The sequence below is a fragment of the Hipposideros armiger genome, unplaced genomic scaffold (assembly GCF_001890085.2).
Source record: "Hipposideros armiger isolate ML-2016 unplaced genomic scaffold, ASM189008v1 scaffold_466, whole genome shotgun sequence".
NCBI classification, from domain to species: Eukaryota; Metazoa; Chordata; class Mammalia; order Chiroptera; family Hipposideridae; genus Hipposideros; species Hipposideros armiger.
In genome coordinates, this window is record NW_017731816.1 from 1,355,778 (window position 1) to 1,373,654 (window position 17,877).

Consider the following 17,877-nt stretch of genomic DNA (forward strand, 5'->3'; position numbering starts at 1 on the left):
CTTGGGCCAGTAAAGCAACATCCTCCACAACTAGACTGAAGAACAAAACAACAGCAACTTGTCTGTTCCCCTTCCCCTGATTCCCCAGCGCTGTTCCCCTCCCCCAATTCCCCAATAAAATTGTAAAAGAAAAATACTATATCTCATCTTAAATTCAATGCCAAAGCATAAAAGAAAAAAAAAAGCCTCAGTATGATGTTTAAAAACATTAAAAGATTTGAAAGTAAACAACTAACTAGGAATATAAATCTGCAACATATAACAAAATATTTTCAATAATGTAAAGATCCCCTACAAATCAACAAGAAATAAAAAAAAATACGACCCTAGAAAAACAGACAAGGAAATACATGTGCTTTAATAAATAGATCCCAGAAGACAAGTCAGTAATACATATCACCAATGTTTAAAAATATTTATATACTTTGTTTCAGTAACTGCAACTCCAGGACTTTGTCCTAGGAAAAATCTAAGAAGGAAACAAAGGTTTTTATGTGTGAGACATTCAGAGTTATAATAATAAAAGTTGGAAACAATCAGTGTGTCCAACAACAGATCCTTAACAGGATAAAACACTGTGAAGTCATCAAAAAAGAATATGGCTGACCTTGACTCACTGCCACGTGAGGTCCTCCAAGGTAATTAAAGGAAAAGTGCAATCTGCAGAACAATATGTGTAGAGTATGACTGTAAAACAATCATACACATATATGTATATAATAAAAATAGTTAAGATGTGAATGCTTATCGCATGCCAGGTGCCATTTTAACTTTTACATATATTGACGCAATGAATCTTTATAAGCCAAAAGGTTAGAATCATCACCACCATTTTACAGATGGGGAAACTGAGGCATAGCGTGGTTTTATTTATTTGTTTGTTTGTTTATTTAAATTTTAAGTAAAGGCCCAAGTCACTACATAGAAAACTGGAATTTTAACCCAAGCACTGGGGCTCCTAAGCCCAGGTTCTTACCAAACACAGTCCACTGCACACCCAGGAAGGAAGGGCACACTTAATGTCCCCTGGGCAGAGGAGAGACTGAGGGGTCGGCCAAGTGCCTGGGTCATGATGGGAACATGAAACTTCCATGCTTTACGTACTGCTCTAGTGTTTGAACTGTTTTACAATCACCCTGTAATTTCTGTAAGCTTTGAATCAATACTTTTAAACAGAATTTCAAAAAAATCGATCAATATATAATTTTGCCACGTGACCTAAACGCAAGTAGCAGCAGGAGATAATCAGCATTTATCAGTGTCGCTGAAGGGTGAGCAGGGAGTTGAGGCAGGACCAAACTCACACCACCTTTCACCCGAGCCACATGTGGGGGTGGGGGAGGTCATACTGCTCTCCTAGAGGACAGCAAGGAAAGCCCTGTGGCTGGCTGAAGTGTCACAGAGGGCATTCGCCCCACGGGGAATAAGCTCCCTTTAGAGTGGAGCACTGGAGGAGGCGATAAGAAGGATTTGATGGGCGAAGAGACACTCGGCCCAATCAGTTAAGCAGGCGCAGGAGCTCCAAGTCTGGGGCCTATATACACCTTATCTGGCCCACGTGTCAAATTACGTATGTGTCACCAGAAAGTCCCTGTTTTCTGACCTGTTAACACTGTAATAAAAGGTGCGTCCGGATCTAGGTTAGTGGGGATGGTGGAAGGGCCACTGATGAGAACTTGATCCCCTCTGATTTCATAAATATAGGACACTGCCATTCGGCTCCTCCTGGGCACAGGCTGTGGTGTCAACATCACGAATTAACTGCGGTGGCTGGACTGAGAAAAAAGGGGAATGAGATTGGACCCCAGGTTCCAACCCCAGCCCCAACTAGCTGTGTGACAAGGACGAAGGGCTTCACTTCTCTGGGCCTGTTTCCTCATCTGCAAAAGGGGGATTAAGGAGCTACTGTAATGCAGGTTCAACAAGGAGGACCCTCAGCTCATGTTAAAGCGGGGCTGGGGCTGTTATTACTGCCACCCAAACCTGCAGACCAAAGCCAGAAACCCTTTCACCCTCCTCACCACCCACGCTAATCGATCCCTTGGCAAGCTGTCGGGCCACACACTTCTCCCAAGTGCCCACGTCACCACACAGGTCTGGCATCACACCCCTCTCTCCTCGCTCCCTTCCTCATCGCCCTATGTCTACCCACTCCCACCTCTCCCATATATGCTCCTTACAGCAGCCAGAGGGAATGAGAGAGACACAACTCAAAATAAAACCCAGACTCTACCAGGCTCTCCCCCGTGCCCACCCTTCGACCTCTCTGTACCACACTCCAGCCACACCGGCTACTCTGCTGACTCTTGACACACCAAAGTCACTCCTGCCTCAGCACCTCTGCACTCACTGTTCCTTGTGCCAGGAAGGCTCTTCCCCCAGATCTTTCACAGGGCTGGCACCTTTGTGCCATTCCAGTCTCAGCTGACATGTCACAACCCTAGCGAAACTCTCCCCCAACACCCGTTATCCAGCTTCCCACAGCCCCTCCAACTTCCAGATGTGTCTCTCTCACCATTCTGCTTTGATGACTCCACAGCATTATTCATCCCTACCTGAAACTTTCTTACTAATTTGTTTACTACAATACTTGATCACCTGTGCACCTCAACCTGAACGTTAACTCCAGGAGAACGAGCCTTCTCAGGCTCTGACCCAGCACTTGGAACACATGTGACGCTCAATGCAGATGCCAAATGAACAAGTCAATGACTGAATGAATTAACGAATTCTATATTATTCCACATCAGCCCCACCGCCACCACCAGTAAATGTGTCCTCATCTCTAGAAGAAAGGAAAGCCCTCAGGGATCCTACAATACAATTCGTAACTGATCCCAAGACATCCCAATGATGTCAAGCATGCTGGTGCTCTAAAGAATTTATGAGCCAGACAAAAGTGGCTGGGGGCAGAGCTGGCCCCCCAGGCTCCTAGAAGAACTAGCCTCTCCAATGGAGCAGAGCACTTTATTGTTCTTTTGTCTAGGAATGGAGTTTCAGACCAGAAGAAATTCAAATGCTCAAAAGCCTCTTGCCCCAAGCATAAAGGTTTAATCCCCTGGCCCTGAGCAAGAACTCTCCAGAGGCTGTAGGTCTGAAAGTACAGAGAAAAAGAGAGGAAAAAAAAATAAAAGGTAATGTCAACAGCCTAGAGTCGCCTCTCCCTGGTTACACTGACTACTAACACACTTACAGGGCTCTACCTGGTCACAGGTAAGGCCTTAAGCAGTTGTGCCCACACAATGAGATGACTGTGACCCATTCATCTTTTTATTCATAAAATGGGGTGTGGGCAGTAGCAGAGGCCAGCAAGTATTGAATGAATGAACACAAAAATAAAGACAGCAGGAAAATCAGCCAATTAGAAACCACCAGCCAATGGTTCAATAGTCATTTCTAATGTAAACAAAAGTTCAAAAGAGTCAGTACACCCTCAGGATAACTGAATAATAGATGAGGGAGGTTTTGCTTTAGAGGAATACTCCAGCTAATAAATGAAGAGGGGGATAGAGTTACAATGTCACAATTTCTGCAAACCCCAAAGGAGATCATGGGGCTAGGCAATAGTCATTTACTGCCGTTAAGGCTACAGAACATCACAGAAAGAGACAACAGGCTTTGCACACCTCCTAATGGATATACACACATAGGCAGCAACTCCTAGGAGAATGTCTTGCCCCTCCTCCACACAAAAAAGTGTGTGTGTGTGTGTGTGTGTGTGTGTGTGTGTGTACATCTCAAACCTGAACCTGTCTGTGAATCCAGCTACCCATTTATGGAAAACACAGGAATACAATCAGCCAGATACAGACTGTGGGCAATCTACAGGACAAATAACAAGGCTTTTCTCAACAAATAAACTATTAAAAAAAAGAAAAGCGAGGAATCCATAGATTAAATGAGACTTCACAGTCATGAGAACCAAATCCAACAGTGGGCCTTGTTGGGTCCTGATCAGAACACATAAATTCTAAATAGAGATTTATAAGAAGATGTGAAATGTTAACACTCACTGGATACTAGATGATGTCAAGCAATTATTTTAATCATGACGATCATATTGTCATTATGTCCATATACAGATAAATACTTGCACAGATAAATACTGAACTATTTAGTTTTAAAATAATCCAGTGGGGGTGCATAATGGCAGATACATATATATATGAAACCACAGTGGTCATGAGTTAAGAGTTGAAGCTACTGGGCCAGCCGAATGGCGCATTGGTTAACAGTTGGCTCTGAGCAGCGGGGCTGCGGTTCAGATCCCACACGAGGGCAAGAGACACTGCGTCCTCTACAGCTAAGGTGGTGAACAATAGCTCGACCTGGAGCTGGAGTGCAGTGAGTCGCTGACAACGGCGTAGGCTGCAGTGGGGCTGGCCGGCAGCTCACATGAGCTGCCAGGAGCGGCCATCCAATGACTGGCGAGTGATTGCCTTACCCGGGAAGAGTGCAATGATAATACCAACATGGGCCAGTGAAGCAACATCCTCCACAACTAGGCTGAAGAACAAAAGGACAGCAACTTGTCTGTTCCCTTTCCCCGATTCCCCAACACTGTTCCCCTCCCACAATTCCCCAATAAAATCTTTAAAAAAAAAGAAGAGTTGAAACTATATACCATATTTTGCCATGTATAATGCTCTCCTGTGTCTAATGCATACCCACGTTTTTGGCCCAAACTTTGAGGAAAAAAAATCTTTCATTTTAATTTTTTAATTCAAATTTGTATTTGTTTACATTTAGGTACTTGTTTTTTGTATTATAAAGTAATTTTAGCATTTATTTTTTAACATGTTATGGTACATGAAATTTTATGTAACAAATAATTACAAAACACAAGAACAGACACAAGGTATAAGAAATGTTATGTACCAGTAACAAGTTTACAATATTTACACATCACAGAAGCCTAAGAACTCTTCGTTGTTGCAAGTTCCTCATAATTTCAACTAAACCCATTAGCATACGTATCCCAGGGTATTATTTTGCATACGGATATCGTTATTGATTTCTACAGTTACACTTTTAACTCATAAGCATAAATAAAAGAATTAAGAGCATTTATATAGATACAGAATTAGTACTACCCATGTATATTGCACATTCTTATTTTTCTCTCACAAATTTGGGCCAAAAAAGTGCATATTATACACAGCAAAATACGGTACTTTTTCAAAAGGTGTCAAGATGTCATTCCAGAGAAGACAGCTCATGGTTACTTTCACTACCAAACGCTAATCATCAGATCACGTCTTCCTCCTTCTCAGAATCCCCCTGTAGCTCCATGTCAGTCTGGGTAAAGCCAAAAGTCCTCACTGTGGCCCACAAGGCCCCACATGATATGCCCGTCACCTCTCTGCTCTCATTTCCCACCACTCTCTCCCACGCTCACCCCTCCCAATCCCTGCTGACCATGCAGAAGTTCCTCAAGGATGCCCGGCATTGTCTCACCTCAGGGCCTTTCACTGGCCCTTATTTTGCCCTAATGCTCTTTCCCCAGATACCCACATGGCTCCCTCACTCCCTTTCCTCACTTCTGCGCCAGGGTCATCTTAGGAAAGAGGCCCTGACCACCCTGTCTAAAACAGCACCACATGCTGTTTACTCTCCTTTATTTTGTTCACACCTGTTAGCTCATTCTGACTCATTATATACTCCTTCTTTGTTTACTATCTTCCCTTTTACAGTGGAAGTTTCCAGAGGGTGGGGACTTCATTTCTTTTGTTCATTACTGTCTTCCCAGTTCCCAGGTTAGTGCCTGTACAAAACAGGTGCTCAATAAATATTTGTGTAATAAATCAAGGACTCAAAATGGGCATCATCTAGAGATACCATTCTGGTATCTGGGAGCTTCTGTAAGAGCCATTTTTAAGGAACACTTCAGAATTGGTAAAGCTGCTGGCTGCCTCATCCAATAGTCCCCTCCTTTAACTTAGTAACAGAATATGATTTTTAGCTAAGAACAAGGCCATGTGAAATAGACTACCTTTGCTAGATTCCCTTGCAACTATATGTGGTACTGTGACTAAGTTCTGGGCAAGAGTCTATAAGCAGAACTATTATGTGCAACTTCCATTAAGTCTTTTTAAAGACACAGGGGTTCCCATGTCCATCCCTTCCTTCCTGCTTGCTGGGATATAATGGCTGGAACTTGAGCAGCCATCTTGAACCATGAGATGACAGGGTAAGGATGGTATAGTAAAAAGGTGGAAGGAAAGTAGGTCTCTGATAAGAGTGAAGCCCTGGCCTGCTTATCACTGGGGTCCTTTATGTGAGACAGAAATAAACTTCTACCTTTCTCAGGCCATTGTCATTTTGTTTTACAAACAATTTTCTATTATACGCAGCTCGAACTACTCCTAACTGATACGCTATAATAGAATGGGTGGAATGCGTGTAGTCATACAGTCATAGCAGAAAAAAAAAATGAATGGACTACAGCTAGACCAAATAGTCTGAACCAATCTTAGAATCATAATATTAAGTGAAAATTGCAAGTCCCAGAAGATTATATACAGTATAAAATCATTCATATAAAGTTCAAAAGTTTTTAAGACAAAGAATGATAAACAAAATTTTCAAGATGGTGGTCACCTCTGGGAGAGCAGGGAGGGCATAGACTGGGAAGTACCACACAGTACACACAGCATCACATAAGTTATTGGCAATGTTCTGGTTCCTGAGCGGCAGTAGGCTAATGGCTGTTCATTATACTAGACAGACATTTTTGCATGGACCAAAAATACCAGTATATCATGCATCAAGGATTATGATAAAGCCAATTCTTTGTGCCCAAAGGCCATCTTTTAGAAAATGGAACGCATTTAGAAAGAGGTGAGGAAGAATGTACACCAAGTTACTAACAGATGGGACCAATAGAGACAGGAAGGAGAGTAGGAGTGGAGGGGTGGTTTCTGTTGCATGTTTTGTTCTGCTGTCACTTACATATTCATTTCAACAAGAAATGTTTCTTGTCATAAACTAAAGTCATAAAGCACAGTGGTTCAGAACATGGATTCCAGGGCCAGACCACTAGAGGCTACATGTGGACTCCACTACTCTCCTTAGGACCTACGGCAAGTGAACTTCTCTGTGCCTCTGTTTCTGCACCTGAAAAAGGAGGATAATAACAATGCCTACTTCATAGGGCCATGGTGAAGATTAAATGAGTTAGTTTATAGTTCCTCTACACAAGATAAGCCCTTAATGACACTGGCTATTATTATTATCATTAGTCTAACTTCAAACATCTCCATGGGAGATATGAGCTGAGCAATTCTCTGGTCAAGACCTGCAAATGATCCTGGTCAGCTGAACCCCCAGATGTGTTCACTCCCCTGATCCTTGCAGCCTCCTAAGAAGCCCAGTGCATTGCCCATCCCAAGTATTTACTAAACAGTTGATAAATGAATATACCTCAGTTTACCCACCACTGCCTCAGTTTACCCACCACTGCTTTGGCTGTCTAAACAGACCTGTCCTAGATGCCTACCCAGCATGTCCATTCTCCCCACTTCTTCCTTACTGACCCTTTGTTCAGGGTGGTGATAAGCCCAGCTTTAAAAACTGGATTTCCGAGACTTCCTTGTAGCAAGGGGTGGTCATGTCACAAAGTTCTAGCAGAGACACAAGTAGAAGTCTGCTAACAATTTCAGGGAAGGCTCTGGTTTCCTGATAGAGGTGCTATCGACTTTCCTTAGAGCTTTGCTTCTTTCTGCCTGTAACAAGGATGTAGGACTGGCTGTGAGCAGCCGTCTTATGACTAGGACTATGAGGCTCAGGGCAGCAGTGCAGATAAAGAGGAGCCTGGGGCACTGGAGAGATGATAAGCAGCGGCACCACCTGGGCCACTGACCTCTGGACTTCTCCTTCCCTGAGAAAATAGCAACTGTGGTATCGAGTCTCCAAAGATGGCCCCCAACGGACCACACTTCCGCAACTCATCTTCGTCTTCCCTCCCACACTAAATATGGACTGACCCCGCGACTCGCTTTAACCAACAGAAACAGGCTGAGGTGACACTGAGCCAGTTTTGGACCTATGCCTTAAGAAGGCTTAAGAAACCCCAGGCTGCCATGGTATAAGTCCAGCTACTGCTTGGGGAGGAGGCAAAGAAGAAGAGGTTCTGAAGCTGCACGAAGAGAGAGAGTCCCAGCCATCTCCAAGGTGCCATGTGAAGAAAACCATCTTGACTGTTCCAGCCCCATTTACCCTCTGGCTGCAGCACAAAAGAGACCCCAAAGCAAGACCTGCAGAAGAACCATCCAGACGAGTCTCAAGCGAACAGAGATTCATGAGAAATAATAAACTATTGTAGTTTTAAGGCATTAAGTTTTGGGGTGGCATGTTATGTAGCAATAAAAAATTGGAACAGATCTCTACCGGGGAACACCACTGCACAAGGTTCATGAAGCCAAATCTATCCCTTAACTAAAAGTACCACCTAAAAGAGAAACATGCCAATCGATCACAAACCCCAACAAAATCTCTTATCTGATCTCCAAAGATTGTTAATATGAAAAAAAACACATGAATCTTCTCTGTCACTCTCATTTCATAAGTACTCATTAAGCACAACTTATCTGCATTAAAGGTGATGAATCTGTTAACCATTTTTATAATTAAAAAGCATTTAACATTGTGCAGGACCTGGTGAGAACCCTCAGAAAATGTATCTCATATGTGGGCAAGAGGCATCATTATGCTAATACTACTTCATATTCATTCTCAAAGGCTTAGAGCTTAGGTTAACAAGGTGGCTAAGCAGGTTGGACGCCTGCAATCTAATTAAAGAAGGCTATAAATAAAAATAATAATTTTGGAAAAAAAAAAAAGCTAGAAACAAAGGGAATGCACATCAGTGACAGCCTGGCCAAATAGATTATGGTACACCCACACTCCCATGCACTACGCAGCCATTAAAAAGAGCAAGCTGGAGCACTACCTGAGAACTCAAGAGGCCTTTCCACATGGTATTACAGTGTAAAAACAGCAAAATGCAGGAAGATGAAGGTAATATTATCCCTTACATGATGATGTTTCCCCCTATAGAATTATATAACCATGGAGAAAAATGTAAAAAGGTACGTACAGTACTTAATTGTTACCATGGGTGAAGGATTGTGGGAGGGTGCTGAACTGGGGGTGGGGCAGAGAGGAGGAGGAAGACAGAAGGAGGCCACAAAAATGGGACAAACTGAAAAAACTAAAAAGGGCCTTGAAATCAATTCATAAAAATAACTATCATTCCTTTTTACTGAGTGCTTTCTATGCACTAAACACAGTGCTAAGTCACCTGATCTCACTTTAACTTCTCATTTAATGCAGATACTATAAATTATTTCCATTTTTCAGGTAAGGAAACTGAGGTCCAGAGAAGATAAGTACCATGCCCAGAGTTTGGGCAGTGCTGGGACTTGAGCATTATGCACAGTAGCCTCCTAGGAGGGTCCACAACCCCAAAAACATTGCACTTGGAGCTCCAAGGACACAGAAGTTGTAGAAGGCAGCTCCTCTAATGCTTTTGCACATTCTTCAAATAGCAGCAGGCCCCCAGGTGTGATGATAGGTGATACACGCACCTCAGTCCCTCAGCAGCTCATGCTGTTTGGAGAACTCCAGGGGGGCCACTGACCTTGCCCCACTGAGCTTGGGGAATCCCTACTCAGGATATTTTTACAGAATCAATTGCTGACACTGGGAGCCAGAAAACTGCTGAGGAGGTGTCAGCTATTACACAGTAAGACTTCAAGCTCACCATTTAATTAAAACCTGTTCAGCCCCAGAACAAGAATTATTGCCTGTGAAAGCAGGGAACACCGATAAACTGTGCCTGGCAGTTAATTCTTATTTCCAAGGCATTCCATGACCTCCCTACCACAGGAAGACCAAGCCGGGCCTGGCAATAGAGTCAGCTTTCCATATACCCAGGGGTGGGGGTAGGGTGAGGTGGGGTGGAGTGTGTGGGGGGGTGTGGGTGTGTGTGTGTGGGTAGGTGGGTGTGTGTGTGTCGTGTCTCCGACAAAGCCTTCTCCACCTAATTATCCTGCACACATCCTCTACACTTGCGAGGGCCAAGGCCATCTGTTCCATGCCACATACACTCAGGCTGTTTGAATGAGCCGCTGCCAGGGTCTGGACTGTGCAGACTGAAGGAGGTGAGGGATGGGAGGCCAGAGGGCTGGATGCTGCAGGCAGCCCCAAGGTCAGATGGGTGACCAAGGAGAGGGTATGAGCATGCCACCTCCCCTACACCTGTGGGTCTGCGCATATGCCGACATTCGATTCAAACCCCAAATGGGGACAGCCACCCATCCTTAAACAAAGTTGTACCTGCACCTGATATCAATTCATTCATAAAATAATTTATCCCACACCTACCACGTACTGGGAACTGTTCTACAAGGATAGAGACAGAAGTCCCTGAGCTTTCATGGAGCCTATATTTGGGGAGCAGGGGCAGAGTATAGGGCTAAAGGGTGATGGAGAAGGTGCTATTTAAGGACAGAGGCCTCACTGAGAAGGTGGCCTCTGAAGGTGACATTTGAGCAAAGACCTGAAGGGAGAGGGAGCTTTAGGAATGCTGGGGGAAGTATTCCAGGTAGAGGGAACAGCCAGGGCAAAGGCCCTGAGGGAGGAACAGCGGGAGCCCAGTGTAGCTGGAATATAGCCAGCAGCAGCTGAGAAGTCAGAGATAAGGTCAAACAAGGAATTGGAGGGGCTGGGGCTTGGGGTGGGGACCCAGGAGAGCTGACACTGAGCACCACTCCATGCCCAACCTGTGAGCACTTCACATATACCAGAAAGGTGAGTGGGTCCTGCTCCTATTCCCCAGTTCATCAGATGAGGAAAATGAAGCCCAGAGAGGGAAAGGAACTCACCCGAGACCACACAGCCTGTGGGATGTCCCACAGCCCCTGGCACAGAAGTTTGCATCCCACAGGAGTTCAACACTCAGTGATTCCTTCTCCAGGGAGAAATCTCCTCCATTTCCTTCTCACTCCCTCAATACTCCGCCCACCCTTTCTTCACAGTTTGGAGCAGACAGGTAAACATTTCATGGGAGAGGCGGGAGAAAAAAAAGGAAAACAAAAAAGCCAGCTGTTTAAGTCCGGGATTCTTCTTCCTGGAAAGAAGAATCAGTATTATTAACTTTCTCTACTCTACAGGTCACTACCAAACTTAACAAACATCACTCACCTAAAAGATGTCGTGAGCACAGAGCAGGCAGGTGACTGTGAGGGGAGCTTCAGGCGTGCTCAGGCTCCTTCTCCAGGCAAGGGCCACCTGCCTGAGCTCAGCAGGCCGCCCTCGCCCTCGGGTGGTGCCTTCCCCAGCCTGCTGTGGGTGTATGGAATGCGGAAATGGGAACCTGCCGTGCCAGCTCCTAACAGCGACTTATTCAGCAGCGGCAAGAACACGCCAGTCACCGAAGTTCCCCAAAAGATGGCTGTTCTTTGGGAACAGGCACGTTCCCAAAGAGGGCTGTTTCGCCAACAGTCCCTTTGGGGAAGGGAAATAAAAGGACTCCTTACTCATCAGACACGTGGTCTAAGGCGCCTGAATGGGCTTAAGAGAAAGCTCGAAGGTAACAAAGCCGGCTCACCAGTTACCTCCAATCCAGGAATGGGCCACCTGTTTGCTGACAGAGCCAGGGCTGGATCTGTGCCCACAGTATCCCCTGCCCTGGGCTTGTGCCTGCCCACTTCATTCACAACCTCACAATCCAAGGACAGGCTCCTTCCCCGTGCAGATACTGAGCTAGCTCGCAGAGGCAATGTAGCTTAATGATTAAACACTGCTGCTGGACTCCACAGCCAGCTCTGGAGCCTAATAATAACCAGAACCCAACTGCTCACTATGCAAGGCACTGTTATAAGCACCTCATAGGAATTCTCTCCCCTAGCTCTTACAGCTAAGTAGCTACTATTATCATTCCTATTTTACAGATGAGAAAGTTCAGCAACAGAGAAATCACACAGCAAGAGAGTGGTGAAGTGGGGAGTTAACACAAGCAGAGCAACCCTTGGTTTCTAGTTCTTAACCATTGCACTAGATCTCTTTTCAAGAGCAGAGACGGGTCCTCCCCACTGGGCCTCAGTTTCCTCTTCTGTAAAATGGGGTGAGTGTGAGAAGTCGGTCTTTATGGTGAGCATCATAGCCGAACCGACAACATGCTCAATAACTATCAGCTGCAATTATTTGTGCTGACCTCACATTCCATCAGGTTCAGCTTATCCCTTCAAAACAGGGGTAATCGGGCCAGCCAAGTGGCGCATTGGTTAAGAGCTGGCTTGGGACGCCTGAGGGCACCAGTTCAGATCCCACATGAGGGCCAGTGACACCGCCCTCTTCAGCTAAGATGCTGAACAACAGCTCAACCTGGAGCTGGGCTGCCGTGAGTCGCTGGTGGAGGAATAAGCTGCAGCCACTGCTGCAGTGGGTTGCCATGGGCTACCGTGTGTAGCCAGCAGCTAGCGTGAGCGGCCAGCAGCTAGCATGAGCGGCCAGCAGCCACAGTGAGCAGCCGTCCAGAAGCCGGCGACTAATCTGCCTCACCCGGGAAGAGCGCAATGATGGTGCCAACTTGGGCCAGTGAAGCAACATCCTCCACAACTAGACTGAAGAACAAAAAGGACAGCAACTTGTCTGTTCCCCTTCCCCCAATTCCCCAATTAAAAAAAAATTTTTTTAATTAAAAAAACAGGGGTAATCAGTTATGGAGTTTGAATTCTGGACAACTCAAGGGAAAAAATAAGAATATTGCCATTCTTTTCATCCATATACACACAATAAAAAAACCAACATATCTCTTCTGAGTCAGGTACTAAGACACAGTGGTAAATAAAACCACATAGACCCTGCTCAGTCTCCTGTGAACAATCTGGCACAAAACAGTAGAAGAATACCAGATACGGTAAGGGGATGTACTCCCCTTGGGCACTGCAGCGTTCTGAGAGCTTTACGAACTCAAACACACTGAATCCTCCCAATAACTAGAAGGACAGTACCACTACCAGCCCACCTTACAGATTTGCAAACAGACACTGCAAAGCTAAGTGGCTTGCCCAAGGTCACACAGGGAGCCAAGATGGATCCAGGACGTGCATCCAGAGCCCACACCTCATCCCTCAGCCCCTCTGCAGTGCTGCAAGGCCACAGCTGCTTTACACTGTGTCCACACGCAGCAGCAACAGGCATCCACAGGAAATTTCAGTCTGCAACATGATGGTCACTTTCATAGGTTGTTGGGATGAGAGGGCAGGATTATTAAATGATATTTAATTATTCAACCAATAAGCTATATAATATGTTAAGAAACTGGGCTGGACTCAGAGGAAGAAGCAGTGACACTGGTGGAAAAAAATACCAATAACTTCAGATTTGAAGATGACACCATCTTACTGGCATAAAGTAGCAATGATTTGAAATGACTTCTAATGAAAGTGAAAGGAGCAAGTACCAAAGCAAGACTGCAGATGAACATCACAAAGACAAAAGTCATGACCACAGAAGAAATACACACCTTTAAAACAGACAATGAAGACATTGAAATCGTTCAAGATTTGCTTACCTTGGCTCAGTCATCAATTCAAATGGAGATGGCAGCCAAGAAATCAAGAAAAGAGACCCAGAAAGGCAGCAAAGAGAGAATTAAGAGAGATCACCAAGAGCAAAGATGTGTCATTAGAGACAAAGGCTTATAAGTAAGATCATCCATACCCTGGAATTCCCAATTACTATGTATAGATGTTCAAGTTAGTGAAGAAAGCTGATAGGAAAAAAAATTGATTCACTTGAAATATATCTTTGGAGGAGAGCTCTACGGATACCATGGACCATGAGAAAGATAACAAGTGGGTCCCAGAGCAAATGAAGCCTAAAACATCACTAAGGGCAAAAATAACAAAACTGAAGCTGTCCTACTTCAGACACATCATGAGAAGGCAGGGTTCTCTGGAGAAGACAATAATGTGGGGAAAAACAGAAGGCAGCAGGAAAAGAGGGGACCAAACATGAGGTGGATTGACTCCATAAAAGAAACCATAGGCATGGGTCCACAGGAGTTGAGCTGGGCTGTTGTACATGGGACACTGGGGATGTCACTGATGCATAGGGTCACCAAGAGTTGGAAACGACTCAGCGGCACGTAACACACACAATACAGTTGACCCTTGAACAACACAGGTTTGAAATACGCAGGTCCGCTTATATATGGATTTTTTTACAATCAATACTATAAATGTATTTTCTCTTCCTTATGATTTTCTGAATAAGTGTCTTTTTCTAGCTTTATTGTAAGAATACAGCATACAATATATATAACATACAAAATATGTGTTAATCGACTGTTTATGTAAGGCTTCTGGTCAACAGTAGGTTATTAGTAGTTAAGTTTTAGGGCAGTCATAAGTTATATGCAGATTTTCAACTGTGTGTGTGTGTTGGGGGGGGGGTGCTCCTATCCCCTTCTCCCCGAGTTGTTCAAGGGTCAACTGTATGTTAAACATTCTTGAGCATTTCCCAGGTGCCAGCTACAGGAGGTAAGCATCTGAGGACCGGCATCCTCTCCCCTCATCCACACAACCACCCTACGGGCAGTCCTCAGAGGGGAAGCTGAGCCTGGGCGCACAGGAACTGGTCAGGAGCAGAGAGAGTGAGGTCACGGCATTTCCAAGCACAGTGAATGCTCTCAAATGCCAGGCACACTACCCCTCGTACTGCTGCCTCATCACCAGCCTGGGTTCCCCTGAATTTTCAGATGAAATATTTGCTTTCTTGACAAGACTGACAGGTTCTGTGGTACAGGGATGCTGTATTCACATCACATTCTTGAAGGTGGACGTGACTGGAGAACGAAAAGCTATGTCCTGATTTAGGTAATTACAAAACAACGTTAAGTACAATGACACAAAAATGGATGGGTGTTATGCTCCCACTTTGTTTCCCTAACTTCTGCAGCAGATCCAGGTGTTGCCTACCCAATATCCATCCCCCGTTCTCCCAGTATTTCTCTAAATAGTACTCCAATTTTATTCCTGTAACCACTCGCCTCCCAGCAGTCATGTGCTTCCATTCCCAGCCCCAGAGGAAATCCTGATTGGCCCTTGTCTATGATTTGCCCAGGCATGGTCACATGTCACAGTGCTGGCCAATAAGGGGAATCTGCGAGGCAGTCCGTCTAGGAAAGGTTCCCTCACTCTTAAAAGAGACACATAGTGAGTGAGAGATGCCCTCTTTCTGCAGCTAAATGTGACAACTGGAGCTGTGGCAGTCATCTTGTGGCCATGATGGGAGTCTGACAACACAGGGACACACCAAGGTTGGCAGAGTGGTACAACAGAGAGGGCTTGCTTTCAGGCACTGTGGGACTGCTCAATTAGTCAACTCTGGTGCTGTCTACCTATAGGCTTGTTTGCTATATGAGATCACAAATCTGATTTCAGGCCACTTTCAGCTGGGTTTCCTATTAGAGTAGATCAGTGGTTCTCTCAAAACATGCCCCCAGGCCCAGAAGCACTAGTATCACTGGGGACTTGTTAGAAATGCAAATTCTCAAGCCAGACCTACTGAGTCAGAAACTATGGGCGGAGCCTGGCAATCTGTGTTTCAAGGGATTGTGATGTGGGCTCAGGCTTGAGAAGCACTGCAGAAGCACAGTGATGGAGACTTCAGAGTGAGGCCTCTGGAGTCAGGCTCTCTCCATCCAAATCATGTCACCACTATTTCCTAGCTCTGTGGCCTTGGGCAAATTATTAAAATTTAGTTGTCTCGTCTGGAAAATGGGAAAAATAAGAGTGCTTGTCTTACAGGGTTGTGAGGAGGCTTACCTGAGTCACTTCATGGGAAGCCCCAGCACAGTGCTAACATATAATATAGTAGATGTTACATAAATTACCTTCGTATTGCTGCTAACTATTGTTTGCACCTAAAGACATAACGACTGACACAACTTCCTGACTGAGCTCCCCCAATGCTTCATCCATAAGTCCTTGACATTTATTTTGCCCCCCAGGACCCAGCCCAGTGCCCTGGGGTTCCAGTGACATGTGACTGACTCTGTTTAGCATAGGGGTGTGACACACAGAAGGAGCTGAAGGCCTTTCTCCCAAGTCCAGACCATCACTCCTCAGGCCTCCTCCCACAGCCTGAGCCACCATGGTCCCAGTAGGTACTGCCGTGGACACTCCAGGCTGGGCACTCAGCTGGCTACTCTGCCCAGTTACTGATCCAGGATGTACACAAGTTCTGCCCAGCCCCAGAAAACACCCCCACCAGGTGACTCATGCCAAACATCTGGCAAGAGTCCAGGGGTGCCCTTCCCTCTGCGAGTTATCTTTGATTTCAAAACTGGTAGCACCAAGATGCAGAAAGTCAAAGAATGACTAATGCCACCCCCAGGTAAGGTCCCAGTAGGAAGAAGCAGCCTCTTGTCAGGCTTAACAGCAAGAATGGGTCTGGGGCTATGGATAGGGCAGGGGTTTTGCACTGCCTAGTGTCACTGACACTACTGAGCCATCACTGAAAGAGAAGTGTGGGATTCAGAGGTCCCCACCTCCGACCAACAACCGCTGAAGCAAGAAAGGATTGGTACGATTCCTCGGGCTCCTAAAAGGAAGCTACTACACCAAGCCTCATAAAATTGACAATATTCAACCATTCTTGACCCACATAAAGGCAATTTCACATGGTTTAACCTAACATAAGCCAGGAAACTCACACAAATAATGCAATGTCAAGGAACTAGTCACCAGTAAGAAACTGGGATGGTGGTGGCCTCTGGGGAAGGGGACTGGGTGCCTTATTTTTGTTCCTTTGGTTCCATACATGTGTGGTCACTATTAAAAATTTAACAAAATTTAATAGATCAATCAACCCTACAATGTCTTCCTATCTCCGTCAAGAGAAAAAACAAACATGTACTGGCTCCTAAGCGATCGGCAAACCTGTCACCTCTCTACTCATCCCCTCCCACTCTCTCCTCCTTCACTTTTCTCCAGCCTCCTGGGCCTCCTCATGAGCTCTTCCATCTTAGCAGGCCCATGGTCTCAGGGCCTTTGCACTGGCTGCTCCCTCTGCCCAGACACCCCCACTGCTAACACTGCCTCACCTCCTTCAACCCTGTACTTATGTCACCTTCCCAGGGAGGCCATCGCTGGCCACGGTGTCTAAAATTTCAACACTCTCCACCCTAATAATACCTCATATCCCCTTTCTCTGCTTACTTTCTTCCACTTAACACTTATTACCACCTACAACAGTATACACCTCACTTATCTTTTTTTACTGTCTGAATCCTCCACTTAAATGAACCCCGTTCAAAGAAGCACTGTCTGCCTTGCTCACTGCTGTATCCCTAGCACCTAGAAGAGTGCTCAGCTGGGTGGATACCTGTTGAATGAGTGAGTTTAAAAATCAGATGCAGTGCCAGGATTTAGGGCTTGCTGCCCTCAAATCCAACACGTGCAGCTCCACATTGGGAAACACGGAAAAAATCAAGGCACTTAAACTGGTGACAGTGCTCCTAACTCTGGATTCACCTCAGAGCCTTTGAAAGAAAAAGAAACAACAGGATTGAAGAGGGCCGCCTGGGGCAGAAGTTTGAGGGAGCCAGAGGGCCTACAGGACTTCCTTGGCCTTCGTCCCCACACACCAAGAACAGTGGTGTAGAGAAACAGGTCCAGAGCGCCTGTTCCCATCAGCCATCTCTACCTACCGGGCAAGCAAACAATAAGAAACCCCCAAATGGCGGTGCCCTCTTCTCCTGCCCCTTCCACAGAAGGACTGCAGCCACACACTGATTTGCTGTTTAGTTAGAGGCCCTCGAAGAGCAAATGCAATAGGAGCCTCTATTCGATGTGAAGCGGGGGG

General features: G+C 45.5%; 1 protein-coding gene across 5 annotated transcripts in view; it reads right to left on the bottom strand.

The window, feature by feature from the left end:
- Positions 1–17,877, bottom strand: part of SIPA1L3 (signal induced proliferation associated 1 like 3) — a 242,337-nt gene that overhangs the window by 215,756 nt on the left and 8,704 nt on the right. The window contains exons 1-2 of one of the 5 annotated variants that reach the window (XM_019666283.1): positions 11,206–11,504; positions 10,887–11,131 (exon numbers count right to left, since the gene is read on the bottom strand). The exons of 3 other annotated variants lie outside the window; for them this stretch is intronic. The gene's annotated coding sequence lies outside the window, so the exon portion shown is untranslated. Of the gene's footprint in view, positions 1–10,886; positions 11,132–11,205; positions 11,505–17,877 lie in introns of those variants that run through there. One more of the 5 variants, XM_019666284.1, reaches the window with a different exon arrangement.